Here is a 24,983-nt window from a genome sequence, read left to right as displayed (position 1 = left end):
TACACAGAGATTTGAATAAAAGCAAGTATTTAAAAATATATATGGATTAACCTTTTCAATAGACTTCCATTTCAACCTCCACCAAAACCAGCGAGGTTGGCGATTAATGTTTAATATATTCATATTATAAGTGATGTGATGGCCAATATTAAACATTCTCACACGTTAAATAATATATCTGTTTGAGCCTCGGGAAACAAGAGTATTAATAGTGTCTTTATTTTAGTAAGAATTATTTGTCTTTATCTAAAGAGTATGTAGGGGAACAAGGCTTCTCCAAAGCATATATCTTTTGTCACCGACTTCCCAATCACAAAATAGCAGCATTCAGTGGATCTATACTTGAGTGGTTAGCTAGTTACTTACATGAAAGCTAACTTGCAGTAATATGACGTAAAGCTATCTACAAGTCAATTACAGCCTCATTAGGAGTACCACAAGGGTCATCACTAGACACATTATTGTTTAAAACTTTCATAGACGATTTGGCGCTCAGTCTTAAACATTCTCAACCGTCAAGTAATAGATAGTTTTGAGTCCCGATGAAACGAGTACTATAATGGCATCAATTTCTTTATTATAGGAAGGATATCAAATTCTATAAAAAGTACTATTGTGTACTATGAAGCTGTGACAATATAATAATGAGGCAGATTAATGGCTGTGCAAAAAAGAGTTTATTCCTAGTTTTATAAACGGAAATCCGGTTTTTAATATTAGGTGTAACATTTTGCAAGCTACGCAAGCACAGGTGTTGTTGTTTAGTTAACAACGCAAATTAAATAAAGCTATACGATGGAATTACTAGGCAATTCTTAGGTTTCCGTGGTCTGATATCTGGCTTATACCACATCGAAAATATTCACTAACATTAATAAAATATTGTAAAAAAGCTAAATCAGACCATTATGAAAACTGCGCTTGTTTAAGCATTTGCAAAATCAGTAGTAAAATGCATATTTAAATTTAAATGCTCTATAATAGAATGCATAAAAAACTCGTAATATGATCGAAGCGGAAACTTCTGAAAAAAACATACAAGTCATAAGCGATTTATTTCTTGAGAGTACATGTTTTATATAGCAATTTGACAGATAAACCTTTTGTCTCCTCTAAATATACGAGACTTTTAGAAATTCCTCGTAAAAATTTAAAACTCCTCGTATTTTAGAAATTAAGTGCTGATATATTATACTGTAACAAACATTAATTTTTTCCGGTTGGTGCTATGTTCATATATTGTGAACACAATAAAATTACAGCATATATTGTTTTCGCTATGGAGAACCACAAAAGAAGTAAAACCGAAACTGCCAGTAAACATATCTTCTTATACATGTGAGTTGGTGGGAGGGGGGTGTACTGAATCGTAATTGTTTAAAACTTTTGGACCCCTGTAACAGACTGCCAGTTTTATCATATTATAGCATCATCTTCATAAAGTTATTTCCATCGTTAATATTTTATAAGATATCTCATATTATTCTTTCATTATCGTATGTATATTTTGTGAAGAAAACTTTACAGAAGGGCGGTTACACTAAAAAAACCAGATCAATAATTTCTTAGTAAAATAAATTATGAAAGTTCGATATCATTTCAAAAAATAAATGCTATAACCGTAACGTATATGACAAATCTTGGTTAGATTAAGTCTTTATTGACAATGGGTGTGAGTTGGAAACTCAAAAGAAACGATAACATTTATTTAATGCTCATAAAGTATAAAATGTACCAATTACTTAGTCCACAAATATTCCTCCTTATTTAAACAAATAAATTGGTCGATTTTCTATATTAGGAGTACAAGTTAAGAAATATTGTCTGTCAACATCTAGTGACGAAATACACCTAATTGTAAATCTCAGGCGAAGTGGAATAAAGTATTTAAGAGGTTTCGTGCTTGTGCATAAACTTAGACTGTAAGAAATCGGTTCTTGTTTACTTACGTGTAAATAACTCAATTCCTTTCAAATTTGCACATCCCAATCTAACAAACACTTTTATAATCTGTCCTCCGCTGTTTTGTTTGTATACTTACCGAGAGAATAGTTCGTAAAGCTGACAGATGTGTGAGTACTGTACAGTTGAGATGCAATTTGATTAGTAATGTACCATGCAAATGATTCAAAAATAAAGTTTTCGTCTAATAATTAGTTTCATGACACCTACATTAGTGTAATAAGTCTGGCGTTTATGCATTTTATAATAATAAATAATTACGTAACACAAACGTTATATACAGAGTATCGTAAAGATAATTTTTACAGCACGAAATATGAACATTACGCAACAAGGATGCAACCATATGTTAGTGAATGTGTCATAATGAAACACCTTACGTCATAAGTTACGTAAAATGGGTTATGAGATAATTGAAGGTCGTTCAATAGTGCCTTTCATCGCAAAAAAAAGCTAATATATATATATATATATATATATATTGAAAATAAGCCTTGCAAAACTGTTTGAATAAACTAAAAAACATAATTAACAATTATTATTAAATCGGAAACAAAATTAAAATTGCAATAAAACCTATTGATAGTGTTAAAAGAACAGATAATAACGTAGATTTTATTGTCGATCAAAGAATATTTTTACGACTTTGTAATATGATTTAGTATATGTAGTTAATTTAAATTTTGGATTTTAAAAGCCTATGTTTGGTCCGCAACATTTATTTCTTAGCTGTAAGAAACTCAAGTAATGGCTTCCTTACAAAACTGTGATTTTGTTTCGTCACTTGTGTGTAGGTATTATAATATAAGGAGATGTGAAATTTGGTGTAACCGAAAAGTTGAACACCAAATTGTGCAGTGATAACACAAAGTTGTATAATTGATGGAACAATGATTTATTTTGCATAAGATAATAATTACAATATTTTAATAATTTAAAATATATTATATTAAAGAATTTTACGTATATCAAAATGAATTATTTTATCTCACATAATTAAGTATAATACATATTAATGTAGATACACAAGGTGTCTTTTTACAATGGGCTACAAATTTGACAGCAAAATATTAAACAGAAATTATTCTTTTTAGAGAAATGTTCAAATATGTATTTCGAACTTTTTAAAAATTGCGCTGTATAAATATGACAGTGTCGATTTTTCTTATAGAACACCCTATATTTGATTATTTTTCTATATTAAAATAGTTTCTGGCTTTTTGTTTCTTAGAACCTTTTTCTATTTTTCTTTATAACGAAGATATGAGAGCTCAAGTGTTGAGATTTCTTACCGAAACGAATAAATCTCATTTTTTAGTTTCCACATTTATAAATATTTTTAAAACAAGATAACTTACAGTTTTTTTCAGATTTATATTGTTTGTTTCCAAGATTAAACGATGATCCAAATTAAAATAAAAAAATCTCTGTATATTTTTTGGTCGAAATGAAGTTGGATTTATGTCATAGTGTAAAATTTCTTGTTCTTAAAATAAATATCATTTTTAAAACCGTTTACTGTTCTTTATAATTAAGCTCATGAATGTGTGATAGTCATTTGAAAAAATAAACCAATTTTGATCAATTAAAATAGTTTTGCACACCCATTCAGAAGCCAATCCGTAACTAAAATAATTGTAAGTCTACAATGCATTTAACGTTCAAAATCAGTCAAGGGAAGTTTTTATGACAGCATTTGTGAAGTAGCTTTAGCAATTTACAGCAAAAGCATAGTTTAATATAAAAATTATTAAAACCTTAAGAGACTAATTAAAAATATTTGTTTAAAGACCATGTATTAGTACAGACATTAGCTTACGTTGACTGCGGCAGACGCATTACTGTGGCAGTGGCCACGCATCTCATTACGTTACCGAGCTCAGAGCCGCAGTCAGATTAACAGAGTTAACAGACAGACTGACACGTTTGCGATTTATTAATATTTACCTACTGTTTTTGGTCCTTACAACGTTGAGAGTTGTGTTTGGCTAACAATAATGTCGCTACAGTTTGGTTATAAGGAACAAATTACAGCTTGTGTAAGAATCACATGTAATAAATAACTAATATTAAATTATATGATTACTATTCATTGTACGATGGGTGTTTGTACATGAAGTTGCCAATTAAGTTACAAACACAGTTGATAAAATTTATTTATGTTATTGCTTGATTTATTAAACATTGTAAATATTGTAATAAGCGTTGTCAGCTGCCTAGCTAAATTTTTACAGCGATGACTGACGAAAAATACTGAGTTGAAGCATAGACCTTGTATACGTTATATTGGTTGATTGGTTTTATTGAATAAGTGTGTGTTGAATAAGCATTTCTGAAACATTCACTATTGGGACCAGGAAGCTGTAGGGTTCCAAAAGAAATGAGTTTAGTGTGTCTACAACAATAATTTTTGTTCAAATAAAAAAAATTCAAAGTAACGTACATTAAATTTCATTTCATTAAATTACAAACGTTCATAGCTATAGAATATAGATTCCCTACAAAGGCTACACATCCGTGGGTGGGGTAGAGTCCTCCACAACGTAAACTTTTCGTGGTCTAAATAAAAACTATAAAAAACGAATCATTCTATAACAAACATAGTAAACTATAATAGCTTAATACCGACATGTGGGAGCGATAATAGCACATCGGGAGTGCCGATGGCCAAGCGGTCTAAGTCGTTGGACTTTGGGTCTGAGTTAGAGATAGCGCAGGTTCAAATCCTGTCTTTGGCCGCTGCACTTTTTATTAGTACCATCGACCTTGTACTGTATCGACTCTCCCCCTTATTCTGTTTGATAAGATCCTCGCACAGGCCAGTGGCCCATGCGGACGGACTGAATAAGGCTTAAAAGGGGAGCGGCCTCTCCTTAATAATAATATATATATATATAAGTTTAAGTTAATCTATAAGAATATTTAAAACGTAAAATTACTGACCGATAAAATTTCAGTTGAGACAGAAAATAGATTAGAAGGTCTTCACCAGCACATCCGAAACAAAGGGTTGTAGTTTCTTCATTTGGGATTGGTTTTGTTAACAAATATTACAAGATAAACTGAAAAAAGTACCAGATAATGATTAAATGTACCGTGGTTTGATCCAAACCTCTGCAGCCTCAGGCCCACACGCCAACTACGCGCCAGAAAACGGCGGTATTGCTTTTCTCCAGTAATTGCACTGCAAACTGTGGAATGTTTCTATAAATAAAGTGAGTTGTCAAAAGTTTGTTTTTCCGATACTGAGGTTTATTTTCGGGGTTTGGAAGCCAATGTTTGTCCTATCACTTGATCTATATTCCTGGAAAGTTTGTAAAAGCATTTAATTTTTATTAGTTTTAGTAAAGTATAATAGTTCTAAACTGCTCCACGTTAAGTAGAGAGAATTCCTCAAGATCTGTGGGAAAAGCCAATTTATGCTCCGCACTGTTATACGATTTTTTATTAAAATAGCTTACCAACATTTTATGCTGATGGATTTTAACGAAATGTCCGCTATTTGTAATGGAATTATTTCGATTATTCAGCATTCACTTGGTTTCCTTTTCAGATTATCTTGTACTGGGTGATGATACAGAAGCACAAAATGTGACTCTATTTGCAAATCTTTACCTTTAAATTGTATTTTCACTAGAGATTCACTAGAGTGGTTTGCTTTACTTGAGATATAACCAGAGAATTCAAATCTGTTCGACTTGCATTACAAGAGTTACGTAGTGAATTAGTCAACATTAACAAAAATGATTTGAATCAATTAATTATTTAGTGAATGTATTTATGTGTTGTTACAAACCTATTTCCAGCTTTCGTATCTTATTCCAATTTTGATACATCTACGATAGACAGAGACTGCATTTCCAATGGAGGTGTTCTAAAAATGTTCTGTTTTTGTAGCATGTAGTCTATCTGGTATTCTCCTGTCATTAGTCCAGTAGACGAGAGCCAAATTGCAATTTACAAACAAAAAACATGAATTTCTTGAAATCAATAGAGGACTTGCTCCTATGGAATAATAGATTCTCATCCACGGTAGTTATAATGGAGGTATAACATCAAACTGATTGATTTTATTTTCAGTAAAACAACACAATAAATTATTGAGCAATGAAAATTTATAATAAGCAGCTCTTGAGAATAATGCTTTACAAACGCTTAATTGCAGGTTCTAACAGACTACGGATCCCACAAGACCGCACATAGAACGTAACTAACCAGTGTTGCCAACCTCGACTTGACCAGGTACATAATTTAACTGGCCAACGGTCTCTGAGGGGATATAAATACAACATTAAGTCAATCCTCTCACCATATACCCTCTAATTTTTAGCTCTACATTTATCACAGGTGAAAAGACGCTTACTAAGTTTTAAATTCAGTACAATTAGTATTTATTTAGGGATTTAGTTCTAATATTTATTTACCTTACATGATACTTTTTTATATTTTAAGATCTAAAAAATGTTCAAGTCTAAAACTGAAAAATTGTATTTCCTTGCAGCAAATGGGTTTTCAATCGTTTTTCCCCTTAGACTACGTACGTAATTCATTTTGTCGGCTCTTCCAACTACATTTCCTCAGGTTTAGTTTCGTTTTAAAATGAACATAAACATAAAACCGCCAACGGTTTAGGGGTTAACGTAGACGGAGATGAATTTATAGTAAGTACATTCAATATAATTTTAATTTGTTATATACAGGAAGTAAATATTGTATTTAAAAAATCGTGTGCTATCTAAATGAAAAGAATGGTAAACACAATGGTTTCAGATCTGATCACCCACTAAGACTAAGACATTTGTGCAGCTGTCAGTTCAGTGAGTCAGGAGCACAAATTCATCAGGTTTTTATGGACACAATTAAAGCATTTGGCAGCATTTTACACACTATGTCATGGGATAAACTTTTTAAATTTGGAATTTAAGGATGAGTTATTTCAATCAATTTAAAATATAGGATGCAGTTTTTTAAACTCAACACTATTAAATATTTATAATTGCTTTTTTTATTTTTTATCAAACGTTACTGTAATAATAAAAAACGTTAATTTAAAAAAGTGGCATCTGTAATAGAAAATTGAAGTAAAGTCGTTTGTTTGTAAGTAATCACAATATATGTGAAATTTAGCGCTGACCTATATGAAAAAATGTATAAAATTTTGCCTTAATGGAATGAAACTATAAGAATTAAATCAAAGAAAATTCCTTGTGCTGCATAAAAATAACATACTAAGCTGGGATTTGTACACACACACACACACACACACACACATATTTGTTATCTGGAAACGTTAAATTTGAAACCCTCTCCTAATCATCGAGCATTCATCGAGTATAATATATTTCAATACAATTACTGATATTTTCTTTCTAAATCAAACTTTGTATCAATATTACTGTCTCCCTTGTTCTATAATATTTGTAAAGCATCTTTTAAATAAAACTAACGAATTTATGGAACAGTCTGAACTTCATGAAGAGGACGAAAGTGATAAAAACTTTTTCACAGCGAGATCCGCCGGCTGGGCCTAGTATTGAAATTGTCGGCATAGACACTAGCCAACTCTATTGACTGATTAGTCACTAACTCAATTAAGAACCCTTCATTTTGACTGTCTTTGTGTAAGATGGTTCACGTTACAGTGGTTTGACTATATTAACTCGTACTAGACAAATATAAATCAACTAAAATTTAAACTAATCTGTGTTAGAAAAATAGATGTAGTCTACTTCAAATCATTGCTATCTACTGTTTTATGTGACAAACATGTAAAAACAGTGTATGTACAAAATGGCTGTCCCAACGTAGTTGCAACAATGCTGTGGTTTTAACACTGATATACGTAACCTACTTCTGGAAGGTCTCGGGTAGCGATGCGCTTTATGGTCTATTTTACGTGGCTTCAATGTAAAACAGTTCAAGTGATGCATACATAATGAATTCACTGTTAGACTTATCAGTGCTATGGTTAAGGCTACTTTACGGTCGTGTGAATGTTATATATACATTTCTAAAATTGTTTATACTCTTATTTTTCGATTTTTCCATTTTAATTTAACAATTTAAAGACTTGTGGGTTGGGACTCCAGCCTAAACTGTAGTTGGTGGCCTGTTACATGCTATTGTTTAGGAATCAGTCGGTCTACATTAGGAATAAGACTACACAGAGGACACACACTCATTCTATCTCTTTCTAACGGTTTGGATATTTCTCTTTGAAGAAATACCACTGGTCTTCATTCATAAAACTTGCTAAGATTGTATCACCGCTAAAATAAAAAATTCGTAATCTAAATCTCATCAATACTCTACTTTTTCAAGAGGAAATTGAATATCCTCTATTCTTTGGTATAAGGAAGTCTACTAGCGCTCTTCGAGATATTGGATTACTTTCCTCTTTATCCGCCTGCGAGATTAACGGTACTACAATGTTCCAAGTTTAAACCATAAACTATACTTTATATGTTGTCTACTACGTGTTTCTTGTTTAGAATATATAAAAACTTTCACATCAGTAGTTCTGCTATTCAGAGTTGAGTTAAAGCCCAATCGGAACAAAAAGACGATACTTAAATCACAAATTTCAAGAATTTAGATGAAATGAGAAAACTATGAAAGTGTAAAAATAACTAATAATTGATTTTAATTCAATCAAATTGATTTTAAACCAAAACAATACTGAAAGAGTTCTATTTTATATATGTAGTTAGGAATTTAAACGATGATAATGCAGGTATCTTTTCCCGAGATAAAAAATATAATTTTTGATTTTGTAAAATTTATAAATTCGTTCTTATTACAAAGAGCTGTAGTGAATATTTTAGCGCGTAATAGGCCTAAGTTTTCCTCCCTATGAGTCGCAGAGTAAAACAATAGGGTTTTCTGATTTCACTTTAAATTTTTGATCACATATTAATTGTTAATGGGTAAATATGTCACTATTGATTTTTTTTTCATGTATTTCATATACTATGTGTTTAGGAAAATCAAAAAATTTAACGGTGATACTGATAACGAAAATTCTAAAATATGACCTTGTTTGTACTAGATTATTTTCGTAAATTAATGAGACTAATCAATTTTAGAGTTTGATTTTATTTCTAAATATATGTTGAAAATTTGATTGGTGAAGAAAAATTAAGTCAAGTTTTACATTTGATGCTGAAGAAGAGAGGAGATACCTTTTATTGAAACGTCGTGTTTCTATTGTGTTCTATTGTGTGAATATATTATTCAGACTATGTTGTTTTGATAGTTGTAAAATAATGACAACTAATGTTATTACTATGGGTTATTTCTTATTGATATAAATCAAGAATCATGTTTTAGACACTGGATTTCAATGAATAATATTTAAATTCTTTTTCACATACCTTTTAGTCAGCAATCCAAAAGCAATATTTTGCTTACGCGTTTAAATATTAAAACATAATTGTCAAAGCAGTAATACAGCAAGGTATTGGTTTTTTTTAGTATTAAATTTCTAGTGCGATAACGGTGTTGTTTAAGAGTTACTTGTTATGATGCTAATTAAACCGTTATTAAACAACACATCAATCAGAATAAGAGTAAATCATTGTTCTGTTCTTATTAGGTATTGTTATACATTTAAGTAAAATAACAGTTCTATAATAGTATAATAACAGTAAAGCAGATTGTTATTTATTAATAGCGTAAGTGTAAACTAAACTTGGTTGAGAACGGGAAAACAACCTTTAATTCTAGAGAATTAGTCATTCTTAAAATTTTAAACGGTGTGTGAACACAATATAACAATATATAATTGCGTTACTGTAACTACTGTAACTCTACACTGTTTATATACAGAAGAAAATCCTGTTGGAAGCAAGTGATGTTCAGTGTGAAGGGATGTTGAAGGAGGATCCAATAACTCAGGATATAAAGGACGAGGGACAGCAGGAGGGTAGCGACTGGACTGATGTCGTTTTGATGAGAAACCTTTACCTTTCCAGGACACTATCTTCCTCTCTCTCGCTCTCAAACATTTTATAGAGAAACCCGTCCTGCCCATCTCAATTTAAATGGAACCTTTTTTCAATTAAAATGGACAATTCCATTGTAACATAGAAGACTCAAAATGAACTTTTCAACGGTTAGTAAAACTGTATTTTACTTCAATTATTGAAAAACATTTTACTATATCTTATAAGTAGAAGAGCTACGGTTTTCACCAATGCAAAGCGCTTAAAAGAAATTCAATTATATAAAAAATACGATGCTATATAATGATTTTTAAATTACTGTTTTATTATATTCCGTACATTGCATAATAATTTACACACTCTCCTCTATTTAGGTCTCTTTATTTATATAACGTTTAGTGGGTTTTTTAAATATAGCTTTTCAATCCTCTAAGTTTTTTATAAAGCGTCTTTACATAATAAGAGTTCTATAACAAATTATTAATAAGAGTAAACTAGATAGCTACCGTAATTCTAAATTCATATCCTCCATAATTCGTGATGATAAAATAAAATATTTTTGTAAATTATATGGACCCAATTAGTAGGCCTAATTGGTTACGGTTTATATTGTTGCTGTTTTATTTGTTATTTTCAAACTATAAATTCAAAGATACAATTGTTTAAATGGTAAGTGTTTTTATTCACATTAAATTTATTTAATTTATGATACCGTATGACAAACTTTTTAAGAGCCTCTACAATCTTCTGTGCTCATAGATTAAATTAAACTATAGCAGCTCAACCAAGAGCGAGGTTTAAAACTTTTTGGTTAAAACGTATGTTGAGTTTGTCGATGTGGGGAAGTTGACATGAATATTCAGTCTGGCAGGAAGAAAGTAGCGAAAACAGAGTTTATTGTTGGTTTTTCCTATGGAGAATAAAAGATAATTCCTAAGAAGGACTCCCAAGAGCTTGATCTATATATCTCGTGTTCAGGGTGGGGATGAAGTCACGGAGTTGTTATTAATGATGCAAAGTATGTAGCCTACTTCTTGATTTGAGGTCCAGGGAGACATGCGAAGGGCCAGGCGAAGATTCACCCCTCAGATATCCTTGATTGAAGTCAGGTGATTTTCTGTGGCAGATGCAAAGAAAGAATAAGCAAACGCGATGACTGGGTGGACGATCGGCGAGAGAAGGCTGTAGTGAACATGATGGAGGTACTTGGAAAACTTATTGTGAAAGGTTTAAAAATATTATGCTAATGAGGTGGACTAGTATTATGTGGGTAGCCAGGAACATAGTGGTCCTTGAGGTGCATTGAAAGGGCATTGAGGTCAATGTGGAGTAGGCTAATTCCTCAAAGAGGTTCGGCACAGTTAAAGGTAGCCTTATGGGTTGATAGTTATTGAAACTAAAAGGGTGATTGATATCGTATACATGTTATAAATTTCTTGTGTTTGGTTGTCATACTTTTTAAAATAGAAAACTATTTTTATATTACATTTTTTATATTCACCTATATTGCGCTGTAAATGAATCATATTAAAACCAGATGATCAGCGGTCTAGGATGATTTTGTCTGTTTTTAATCGTCCTGGATATTTAGATAAACCTGTCAATTCCCACTGGTATGAATGTACTGTATGAATTCACACCGCTGTACTGTAATGTAATGCAGTTTGAAAACATTTAATTCCTATCATCCCTGACTTCTGTACAAAACTGATCAGAAAAGTTGTCTAATCGATGAAGTGCAACTACTTTAAGGTATATACTAAATCATACTACTCAACAATGACAACAATGTATTAAAAATGTTGGTTGAAAACAATTCTTTTAGTAATACGGTCATTAGAATGCATATTTTCCTTACATACAACGAGGTTTTTTAAAAGTTTATTACTTTCAGTATATATGTAGTCTGGTTGTTATTCAAATTATAGAATTACCCTTATATTTATTCTCCTTTAAACTTCCAAGTACAGTGTACAGCACAATTGCGAGAATAAAAAGTACAGTAAAGTTCAGAAGGAATTTATAAAGCAAAGGCAGAGCAGATGGAATGTTGTATCTGTTTAAGTAAGCATAGCAGAAAACAAACTGAACATTAATTGGAAAGCCAACGGAATGGCTTTTCTGGTTGTATTCTCTTAGGGGATCTATATTGAGATAATTTAGAGATTTATATTTAAATCGTGCATAATTTAAATCAATGTTCAAATGTTTTATTTAAGTACTGGAAATCAGTTCCTAGCGCTCCTTAGATACCTTATCATAAATGGATCATTTGGAATGAGTACACGTTTAAATGATAGAATTTCATATGGAGAGTAGCCAAGATATTATCAGGGTGAGGGGAAAAACTAAAATGTGAAAAACACAGGAACATATGTGAAAACTTTGGATTGCTAGTAAATAAAATACATTGTTCGGCAAGATGTCATATTGAAGGAACCATTGTATGTTACATATTTTAAAATGTTGGATTACTGCACTGGTGTTAGCAGAGTTTGCTGTCAAGAACGAGGTCAGACAGTAACTTGTATGGAAAATGTAGCAGTAGTCTAGCCAACGGTTTGTGGAACGTATCATAGTATATAAATCATATAAATATGATTTAAATATGATATAAATCAAGTCTTAATGTGGTTAACATAGCGCAAGGAGATTTAAATTGACGTTCTAAATCTTAACGGATTTCAAAAATTTCACTTCGAAATTCTTGAATTTAGAAAAGAAAACCTACAAAAATGTAAGCAAAATAGCATTTGTGATGATAAACTTACTATGGAGGTCACGCCATAGTTATTGCCTGCATCCTATACAAAGTATTAAACTATATGAGGAGCTTGTAATTTTGCCATAGCGTTTTCCATTTCCCTTCCAACTCCAAGTGTGAAAATGAAACAATTACATTTTTAAACCCTTCCATTAGGCAGCTCCTCGAAAGCAAGGCGTTCCAATCTGTAACTAAATTTTCAAATGATAGATATCTAATTTAGGCTAATGATACTGACAGTTAATTTGTAAATTTTTAAGTTAATAGTTGTTGTATGTAACAGATATGACTTATTTTTACAGTGTCTGACAACTCACATGTTTACTTTATGTACTTGAAAAATTAATTAATTTGTACTTTGTAACTGAAAATTTTATGAAGCTTACGAATAAATAAGTATGTGTTTTGCTGAGAAAGGTATAACCATGTAAACCTTTATCGGACATATAGATAAAAACGTGCAACATAATTTAGAACAGTATTAAAATATAAGTACTAAAGTAGTGCATTTCATTCTAGAGATATCATAATTTGACGATGAACAATTTGAAATGATAACACAACTACGGACTTCTGCTCTAACTATACTATTAAAGCACAAGTACTATATATTAAGAATTACCTACCTTCTTCTTCCTATGCGAAATTTTAAAATGCAAGATTTTACAGGATTTTCATGTTTCGAAATGTTACACCTGAATATGGATAAAGTGTATAATAGAACGCTTTTTCATTTGTTTATATAACGTTTAATAAATATTGTATACAAGGTTTTAATTTATTTTGAGCGGTTTATTCCGTGTACCTAATTTTACGATGAAGAAAATTACTGATGTACGCCTAAAATTCTACATTCATATCTCAATTAAGTACCATAGCAGTTGACTGAAATTATAAAGAGTAGTATAAAAGAAACTTCCAAGAAGCAGATGATTTTGTGCATAAAGTAAATTTGTGCCTTTGCACAAATCTCTGACTTTTCAGAGGCGTTTGAAATATACATTTACTCTGTCTTTGGGTAATAGATCAGTTTCAATTACGTGCTTTCCTTTGCTTGTTATTAAACGAGTCATAAACAAATATTTTATATATAATTAAAAAAACAAAGTCTCTTTCTTAATGTGCTAGTTTATAAGTTATTGATTACTTGCCAGCAAGTATTAGAGAAGATTGAGGAAATAATAAATGAAAGAGAATAATTATCACACTAGTGAGTTAATTTTAATGAAGTAGTATAAAAATATTGTTACCCTAAGTAAATCATAGTGCAAGCTAACCGTTCTTACCTTACCTTATAACCACAATTATCCACATACACAATCTGGAAGTTGTAACATACATATCTCCACTGTAATGACAGGTAATAATTTCTTGGGTGAAGTGCACGAGAATATTATCGGGTATTTTTGATCCAAAATCTGAAGGGAAGATGTTCCTGTTGTTGCAAGTTTTCCCCGATGACTTGAAATTGCTGGATCTTCACCACTTGGATTTTAGCCCACTATTAAGCACACTAGGGCAAAAGATTACTGTGGTCCACATACTAGTCAGATCTGGCTTAGTTCTTAAAGGAGTTTGTTGTTGATTCAGATTTTGCAGCCAATATTGTTATCCTTCCATCCATACTTAAATATCCCATTGTGACCAAAAAGATGATAAAAGAGATGGATATTTTTCTCAAAGGGGTACATGTAAGCCAAGCAAGTGTATGAGTCTTCTTGACTGAATTATCTATTTTGACATCTTCTTCGAGGTTTTTTGAATCCGTTGGATTCTGCAATATTTCGTCATATACGTGAGGAAGATCATCAGTAGCATCAATTTCTTCATAGATGTTTTCTTCCCATATAGCGTTTTCCGTCTCTTCGCCGTAGATGTAATAAATAGTTGAAGTATAAGTAGAAATAGTCTCTCCGTCAGCCATCATACTGCCCAGCTCCAACAGTTGGAGACTACCTATCCACCGCGTGACAGATGGCTGGGATCTTGTTATCTGAGTAGACACAGTACTACCATTACTGTGAACATAGCAAATAATTATTACTAATGGGGAAACTCTGGAATATAGGAATATATGTACATTTATGGATTGTGAAATCGTTGATTAATAGGCGAATAACGATATATAAGCAGTTTGATAACATTAGTATCAGTTCAATGGGCTCTCTTATCATAAAGCAATGACGCAATTATGGCATCATCAGAGATTGATTAAACTTTTGGTTCATTTATCTTTCCAAGGTATTAAAATATAAACTATAATTGCAAATAATTAAAACTAAATTATAATTGCAGCAGTTCGGAGACTAAACCAAAGTAACTAAAGACCTGTAGCTTACATTGCAGACTAAGCCGGAACACTTTCTACTCAGCACAAGTTTCATGACACATGGCACATGAGACATTACAAGGATACCGACCTCGTCATACTGTGCTGCTTGTCAATTAGGGCTTAAGTAAACAAACAAGTTTCATTCTCTACAACTTCAACAACGATGAGAGTGTTGAACTTACACTGATGATGTAAATAACCCTAACAAGTTCTAACATGTTCAGTGGAGCCGGCTGGAGTGGCAAGACCTGAAATTCTAGCATATTATTTTACAATTTTTATGATCATACATTTTGTAATAAAATCATTTTTAATGTCTCATGTTAAAGGTATGAGTAGTTACTCGTAGCTTCGCATGTAAGTCGTTTGTTTTGCACGTGTTTCAGCTCTTCTAGTTCCTGAGAATTATATTTCCGACATCAATATTGTGTTTTTTTTTTTGTTGCCACGATAAAGAAAATATGTAAAATTGTATATTTATAGCCATTTAATTTTATTTCGGTTCTATGAAACAATTCCGGTGTATAAATATATATATATATATATATATATATATATATATATATAATATATATATATATATAGTCAAATAATCAATAAGGCAGAACGAAATACCCAGTAATGATCATACCTTCTATTTATGACACCGTTTAGTTAAACCTTTTATTGCATTAGTTACACAGAAGACGATAGACATGCTGTGATGAGGTCCTAGGTACTATTTGAGTTTGCTTTGAGGTCCGGCGCTAGGGCGGCGTTAGTTAGCTTTGATTGTTACCTTTAAATTATTTACCACCTGATCCTCGGTGTTTACACAGATGGTGTATAACAAATACGATGATACGATCATTTATGAAGCATAGTTACAACCTGTTTTATGAAACTGTGTATAAAAAAAACAGAAACAAAATTAATTAAATCTAATTTTTAGTTTGTACACGGATTTGAATTGAAATATCGTTTGGAACGCAACGTTTTTTCTACTGAGTTCACAAAATAGTAATTATTTAATATCCTCGATTTTATAAGTGCTTATTGGTCATAAAAAAATCACAAAATCTGTAAGGTAAACATTGGTAGAGAGGGTTTCTACTAAGTTCAAGTTAAACGCCGGGACGTTGATCTACAGTAGATCCGAGCACATTAGACTAATCTGTATGCCCAGCAGCAGTCCTGAATTAACGAGGGTTTAAACTGCGGGGTATAAGAGTTTACCTTTTACACCAGAGGGGGTTTCTTAATCTACTGCAAAAGGACATTACACTTCTAGTTGTGTGATCTTTATGAACGTTTGACATCGGGGACAATCTTATATCAGATTCAACATGTTTTTACGTCATCATATAAATAATTTAAGGGTAAAGTTGAAGAAAGCTTATAAGTGAATACTTGAAAAACCTATTCAGATCTTTTTCAAACAGTTGGAAAGTGATTTTTTTTTTAATTGAATTACAATTAGCCTTATAAGATCTACATCATTTAGAGCTGGTCTATCTTCAACTTCCATTCTTTAAGGTATAACAAGTCCTAGGAGACAACACATTACGGATAAATTAAAATCATAACTATACAGTAGAATAAGGTAAAATTCAACGTTAAAACGTAAAAAACAGTAGTATTTTTGTATTTGATGGACTTACATACGAAATTCAAAGTGCATACACAATTATCACAAATTTTGACTACTACTGTTACTGATACCTTTTTTTTCTTTTTTTTCGAAAAAAGGAGAGGCCGATCCCCTTTTAAGCCTTATTCTGTCCGCCCTCATGGGCCACTGGCCTATGCGAGGATCTTATCAAACAGAATAAGGGGGAGAGTCGATACAGTACAAGGTCAATGGTACTGATAAAAAGTGCAATGGTCACAGACAGGATTTGAACCTGCGTTATCTCTAACTCAGACCCAAAGTCCAACGACTTAGACCGCTCGGCCATCGGCACTCCATATACTCATATTTTCTTACAAAATGGAAGGTTTATCGTAGTTCTGAAGTAACCTTTCCTCATCTTAAAATTCTTTCGTTGTTATTTTCTTCACGAATTAGAATTAAATCGACTCAGAAAACACAAATTTCATGACAGTTTACAATATACTAAGACTAAATGAGGGCTACAGAATTTTATTCAATATATTCCCTAATCCAATGAAAAAAATGTCGCTTTCGTAATTAAATATTACTTAATAAAGCAAGTCATTTTTGTAACAAAAATGCGTTGTTTTACAGATTGAGTCAAGTTTGTTTAATAATATTTGTCTTTCACTGTATAAAGTGGTTACATAAAATAACGTTTATTTATCCGTATTTCATATTTAAAAATTATGACATATGAAATCGATAATGTTTACCGGTTTTGTCTTTTAGAAAGTATTGTATTTCCATAAAGAGTTAAATCAATGTTTATAGTTAAGGAGCTTAGAGCCAATTTGTAGAATCTATATATAAGCACACAAATCTATTTTACTTTTGAAGAATTTCCGCTAAGACAAAATCTATCGTCAACTAAGCTAGATTCGATGGTGTTCAAAATTGAAAAGTACCTAAAGGGTTTTTCCAAAATAATAATTTTATTATCTTGTTACTGTTACACACTGTAGGTCTTGTGAATGAATGTGAAATCACCGTCACCTAACCATGAACCGAACTATTTGACGGAAAGTGGCCACTTCTAGACTTCTAGACAAACTTGATAACTATCTGGCGGTGATATAAATATTATTTTTGTGCCTGGTGGTCTGTGTTAACTGTTTTAAACTAATAAAAATATGAGTTTCAGAAAACTAATTATTTTACAGTGTTTTTATTTTTTTCGCTTTTGAAACCGAATCTCTTTTCACCCCACAAATCGGGGATCACGATCGATTTCTTTCTTAGAGGAAGTATGACTGTAGAAGAACATACATGAAGGAAAACGAGGTTGGGCTTATACAATACAAATTGTATATTGGGTCTTGGAAACTATACTTCCGGAGTGACACAGGATATTCTTCTAGAAGGGCAAAGTTTTGGGTTGGGGCCACTTCCCATCCTGTCTTATTGAAAGAACAAGAGGACAACTATTTACCAGCCTCTACAGCCGAAATGGGAAATGGTGGCACGCCCTTATGTGTAAACTTGCTGCCTTTACAGTTAGGGAGCCCTATAAACTCCAACAGTAATTTCTCGCAGTAGGTTAGACCTATCGATCTATCTTTGTACTCCAATATTATGGACATTTAAGGTTAGTATGTGCAACTCCAAGGGCACTCAAATAGAGTTTCAGGTTTCAGTGACACGTTGGTTTTCTTCTAAACGTTGGCGAAGGCACCGAAAATATTTGCCTTTAAGACTTTTTCAAGTAACCTTGCCATAATAGAGTCTTTTTCTCTAGGTTTTATCATCTAAGGTTTGATATTCAACATATACTACACCTTTTTGATCTGTTTCTGTAAGTGTACTGTTTCAGACAGTATTCCATGATCTTTCAAATTTCCAATAATTTTGGAAGTCATGGCGGGCACGCAAACATATTCACTATACGTCTGAGAGTATGGAAGGAAGTTACAGTAGGTTTACTACTGTATTGTATCGTTATGACAAAGGGAAGAGTTACAGTAGTAACCAATCCCAGTAGTAGCAAATTTCCTAGTTACATACAGCTATGTCTAATCAGCAGTAACTTTGATTGTATTAGTTACACAAGAGATAACTCATCTAATACTATACATTGATGTACAGAAACTGTGACGGCTAGGACTGTCATATATGGAGATGAAAGGTAGCAAATATTTGAAAGTAAAAAGAGAAGCTTAGGTGTCGCAGCCCTAGCGTCGGACCTCAGAAATAACTAATATAACCCTCCGGACCTCCGCACCACATGAATGATGAATGATATGAAACCATATGAATGATTTGTCTCATGTGTAACTATTACTATCAAACGTAGTAATCTTTCAATAAAGAATGTCTATACAATTAGACTTCACGTAATCTACTCTAACATACTACAAACCACACACATGTCTGTGTCAGATATTGTAAACATTCTTCCAGTGTCTTACAGGTTCATTAATAGCTTTGTAATTAATGCTTCGCGTCTTATCGATTACCAGACAATGAAAAGACAGCGTACCCATTAAACTCCTCAGTACCGAAACTGGAACAACGCACAACACATGAATCGCTAATAACTTCATTGACTTGCTGATCGAGGAGGCTTTTAGTATTCCAAGCGGAGGTGTTGATTACTTACTGCGTCTCTGTTCTTGGTGTGACGGAGACTTTTTGTTAATCACCGTGCAGTGGCTCTCCGGATATGTCATATTCATTGTTTAGTTTACTGATCTTTTTTAATGTTGAACTATACTTCACAGAATCAGAAATGCACGTTTCGTGTGAAAACAAACATCTCAGTGCGCACAGATTATTTTTAATGTTTCAAAATTAAATTATACGTAATTTCTAGTTGTCTATTCTAGACAAGGCAAAACGTTCACCAATCTGCAACGTATCAATTACATACCTCTTATAAGATACTTTAATTACTTTAAGTTTAACTCCTTTACTTTGCCGTAGTCTCTACAAAAATTACAACTCGCCAAACTTAAGGAACAAAACTATATTTCAATGGTATAGATAATAATTCGCAGTTCGTATGCCACACATTATGAGGATAACAGTTGCAGATCCAGATTCTTAGCAGGCGTCCAAGATAGGAAAGAGTTATTTATTTCATTATTGGTTCCAAATAATCAGGTTAAACGAGTGATATAATGCAGAAGATCGGCATCTCTTGCATTAATGTTTTAAGAAATAATTAAAATATCTGTATTAACGTCACGCATTCTTACTTAACTCGCCACCTGACATGATATATTATTTTAAGCAGTTTTACGTACAACAAACATTGATCTTTAATTTTTGGAACAATTTTTTTATTTATTTATTTATTTATTATAAGCTTCACATAGGTTTATAATTTTCAGCATTGCTAAAGATAAACATATGAATTGTCAATGTTAAAAATAAACTAAACTAATAAACTAAACCTAAACTAGTCAAGAAACAGTTACATATATGCAAAGCTTAATAAACTTGGTCAAAAAATTCAATAATAGGGACTAGTAAACAACTTTTATTCATTTAAGTATTCATTAACTGAATAGTATGCCCGGTTAATGAGGTAGCATTTTAGGGAGGTTTTAAATGCGTTTTATGGAATTCTCCTTCTTTAGATTTGGAGGTAATTTATTATATATTTTAAGAGCTGAATAATAAGGACCCTGCTCGAATAGTTTTAATCTGTGTATGGGGTATTGTAAGGGTTGATTTCTGATGTTATGATGGTGTAAATACTTGATTTTTTTTGAAAAGAGTTGTTATTAGTTTTAAATATTAATAGGATTTCTAGAATATATAGAGATGGTAAAGTGAGAATGTTATGGTTTTTAAAAAGTGGTTTGCAGGATTGTCTCTTTTTAAGTTTGAACATGATTCTAATGATATATTTCTGAGTTTTGAAAATTTGTTTTGATAACACAGAATTTCCCCAAAATACCACCCCATACCTCAGATGCGAGTAAACATAACCATAGTAAACTGCTTTCACAGTATCTAAACTAGCCACATGAGAGATAGTTCTCAATGCGAAACAGGCTGAATGTAACTTCTTTTCTATAAAGACTGTATGTTCTTTCCAGTATATTGAATTATCCACAACTAAACCCAGAAATTTACCATGACGATGTTTACTTTAATATTAGTTAGGTTAAAGTTAGTATACGTGCTTGCCGATTGATGTGTTGAGAATATTAATAATTGGCTTTTATTTTCATTGAGCAGTAGCCCATTTGCTGAGAACCACTGTCCTGCTTCGTCAGTTGCTTGATTAATTTTATTCTCTAAATCATCAAGAGATTTTGTTTTTATAGTAAGAGTGGTGTCGTCAGCAAACAGAACTACAGATGAAGTAGTTAGGTTATGTGGGAAATCGTTCACGTAAATGAGAAATAGAAAATGGACCCAGCACCGAGCCCTGGGGAACGCCACGATCATTGAGTTGCCAGTGGGAAGAAAACTTGGCAGAAGAGCTATTTTTAATTGTAACCTTTTGTTTCCTATTTAGTAAATATGAAGATAATAAGCTGTGAACTGAGCCTCTTAAGCCATAAAAATTCTAATTTCTTTTAACAATATACTGTGTTCAACACAGTCAAAAGCCTTTGAAAGGTCGCAGAAAAAGAGATGCAGTATGATGTTTTTTGTCAATTGAATATAAAATTGTGTCAATTAGTTCAAAAGCTGCTGAGGCTGTTGATGAGTTGGGTTTAAAACCAAATTGGATTTTTACACAAAATGTTATATTTAGTAAAATGTTTAAGAATTCTGACTGCGATTACTTTTTTCGAAAATTTTGGAAATCACTGGAAGAAGGGCTATAGGACGGTAGTTTGACATGTCAGTTTTGTCATTCTTCTTATGAATAGGTTTAATTAGTGAGTATTTTAGTTTTTCAGGAAAAATACCATTTGAAAAACAATTATTAATGAAAAGAGCTAATGGCTTTGATATAATTGAGGCTGATACTTTTAATATGTGAGTTGGAACTTCATCCCATCCACATGATTTGGAATTTTTTAAATTTTTAATGATGTAAAACACTTCTTCAGCGTTAGTGGGGTACAAAAACAAAGTTGGATAAATTTTGTTATCTTTGTTCAGAAAATGAATCGATAATTTTTCGTTTGGTATTATTAATTTACTTACGTTAATAAAAAAGTCATTAAATAAAGTGGCTATTTGGAAATTATTGACTATGGGAGATTTATTAACTATTATTTCAAGGTCCTCATCCGCTTTAAATTTTAAACTTACCAGTTTCTCTATTAACCACATCCCACATCGCTTGTGGCCTGTTCCTCGCATCCAATATGAATCTGTCATTTGCCATTTTTTTTGAAGCAAGAATTACTTTTCTTAAGATTCTGCAATACTTCTTATAGTATTTAGTGAGCTCTGGACTGTTCAGTGATTTCTGAGCTTCATATAATTCTCGTTTTCTCTTGCGTGATGTTTTAATTCCCCAGGTCATCCAACCTGCTGTACTCCTCTTGTCTTTTACAGTTGAGAGTTTCAGTGGGAAACATTGTTCAAAAAGTTTTAGAAATGTTGAATAAAAATAATCAAATTCAGTCATATAATAATCGAAAATATTCAGTTGTAATTCAAGGTTATTTAAAAAAATTACTAATATTGTAATTATTGAATTGTCTTTTAAATAATTTATTTTTTTTTAATTTGGGTTTGATTCTTTTTTATTAAGGGATATTCTAGTAACAGCATTTGGTGGTCAGATAATGAAGGCTCCATCTCAATTTGCATACATCGGGACTAAAACTTGTGAGAATATTATCGATACATTTTGATGACACTTTTGTTATTCTCGTTGCATTTACGAAGTTTATTTTCAGACCAAAAGAGGTGATAACGTTTTTTAAAGATTTCGCATTGTTTTGATTGTAACAAAATGTCTATATTAAAATCTGCCGCTATAACTATGTGTTTATGTTTTTTTAGAGATTAGGGTGTGAGCGCTTCTAAAGAGAAATCTAGAGCTTTGCTCTCAGGATTTCTGTACAAAGACATTATTAGAAAACGAATTACAACCTTTAAGAACCTCAGCAACACTGTACTCAAATGTGCCCGTCGATACATTTAATTCGATTCATATTCTTAACCGAGTTAGTTTTTTAGATTTGATTTGGCTAGTATCGCGGTCCCTCCTGCCTTTTGTTCTGAGCGTGAATAGCAAGAGACAAGTCTGTAGCCAGGCAAGGTATGCAGCTGAGCCTCCGTGTCAGCATCAGTCCAAGTCTCCTGTAGACACAGCACAGAATCGAGATATATGACAAGTTCAGGAATTTTATTTTTAACACTCCTAATGTTATAGCTAACTATGATTAGTTTCTCGAGATGTTGCCCAGATCGTCGCCATCCAGAGCTACACAAACTTTCATCTCCTCCATTAGTGACAGGTTGTTTCTGGTCTGCCCTAAAAAAGTGTTGTCAGTGTAATGTGTTGCGTTATGAAGGGTTTCGTTATTGATTGAAGTGGTCGTGGGTGAAAGAGGTGTAGGTGTTGATGTTACATGTGCGTGAATTGTCTGTCTAAGGGTGGATGTCTGAGTATCATTTAGAGACTGATGTAAAAGTGGTTCTGCAAATAACCTATCTGGCACTGGATAACATGGATTAGTAACATTAGCTACACTACCATAACACTGCTCAATACATTTAGCAAGAATTCTGGACATAACCTTCTTTCCAGTCTTATTCATATGTAAACCATGCCGAGTGTAATGTTTTTAACGAGACCACTTTTTAATATTATGAATAACAAGATGTTGGTATATCCAAATTGTTTTTAAATTCTTGGTTTGCATCCGATATCTGAGTATTGAGTTTTGCTTTTATCGTACCGGTAGGGTATAGTACATAGTATAACAGTTGTTTTGACAGCACTAGAGACAGCTCGACGCACTGTAATCACAAAGGGAAAGGCCCGAGTCTTTTCCTATGTCGTTTGCACCCCCCATAATCACTACAGTGTCGTCGGTAGTGAATTCTTTAAACCATGCCAGGGAGATCGTGGACTACATAGTTTAGTGGGGCCCCCGGTCTCACCACAGCACTCACTGCATATTCGTGACCCAATCTGCGAGACAATAGTTCACTCATCATGTGGCCATGGCTATCTGAAATCACTAAAACTTCCTCTCTTCTTTATTGTTTGAATTTCTCTAATAACTCGAGTTGAAATTAATTTAGGGTATCTTGATTTTATATTCTGTGAATCATTCCCAGGATATACTGTTGCAGGCCGTTGGGTCTTTTTATTGTTTACATTCTGGTCTTTATTATGGGTATTTAAAGATTTTGAAGGTGAGAGGGGTTCACTAAGATTTTGTTGAGGATTTCAAATTGAGTTTCAGTTTTGAGCTGAAACTGTATTTGGTTTTTTTACAACAATATTTTTTATGGTTGGATTTTACCTCTTTCCAGTCCATATGATGTTTTCCCGAATTTGGATTTGGAATTACAACAGTTTGAGCTTTGGGTAGGTTTTGAAAAGATGATTCTCTCAATTTTAGAATTCTTATTTCCTCTTGCAAGGCATTGTTACGTTCTTCCTCTTTCAGAGCTGATTCTAATCATTAGTTCATAGCTACGTTTTTCTTTTGATATCTTTATTTCTAAGTGTTTCTTTCAGATTCACTTTCCTTTTAAACTAAGTTCTAAAGCAGTGATATGGTCTAAAGCTTCACCTAACTTTCCCAAACATTCGCTAGTTAGTGGTAGCAGATCGAATAACACAGCATGATCATATTTACCAATAATCTCTTTAAAAGCGTACACAAAATCTACAAGCAAAGGTTTTATGCTATTGTATTAAATATTAAAGAGATAAAACAAGTTTCAATAAAAATATGACTCAGCAGATAAACATTGCACTTATGTAAAGTAAACCACGTTAGTTATGAAAAGTTGTTACTCAAAGTAGATAACCGTTGTTGATTACTCTAATTCGAGATTTTCTTCAATAAAATATTTACAGCCATTTACAAAACTTATAATACACGAGTACTTAAATACAAATTTTCATACAATTCACAGACGTAACAACTTGTTCATTTATGTTAGATCTTTATTACTACAATCAATTCCATATTGATTACATTTTTCGTAAAATAAGGTTACTAGAATGGTAAGCGTTAAGAGTAGGTTAATTTATACGATACATTTATATCTGTTTGACACAATTATCCTCAATATTAACACACAAAGTCGACAGCAATGCTGCAGCTATTACTACACGCGTAAATAGTGATGTATGGGCAGCAACTGACGCTACTGAAGGTGTAAGCAATGGTATAGCTACATTACTAAACGTGTTTAGAGTGATGTATGGCCAGTCAACTGATGCTACTGAAGGTGTAAGCAATG

This window comes from Homalodisca vitripennis, chromosome 8 (assembly GCF_021130785.1).
Source record: "Homalodisca vitripennis isolate AUS2020 chromosome 8, UT_GWSS_2.1, whole genome shotgun sequence".
NCBI lineage: Eukaryota > Metazoa > Arthropoda > Insecta > Hemiptera > Cicadellidae > Homalodisca > Homalodisca vitripennis.
The sequence above is the reverse complement of the archived record's forward strand: the minus strand, read 5'-3'. Positions refer to the sequence as shown.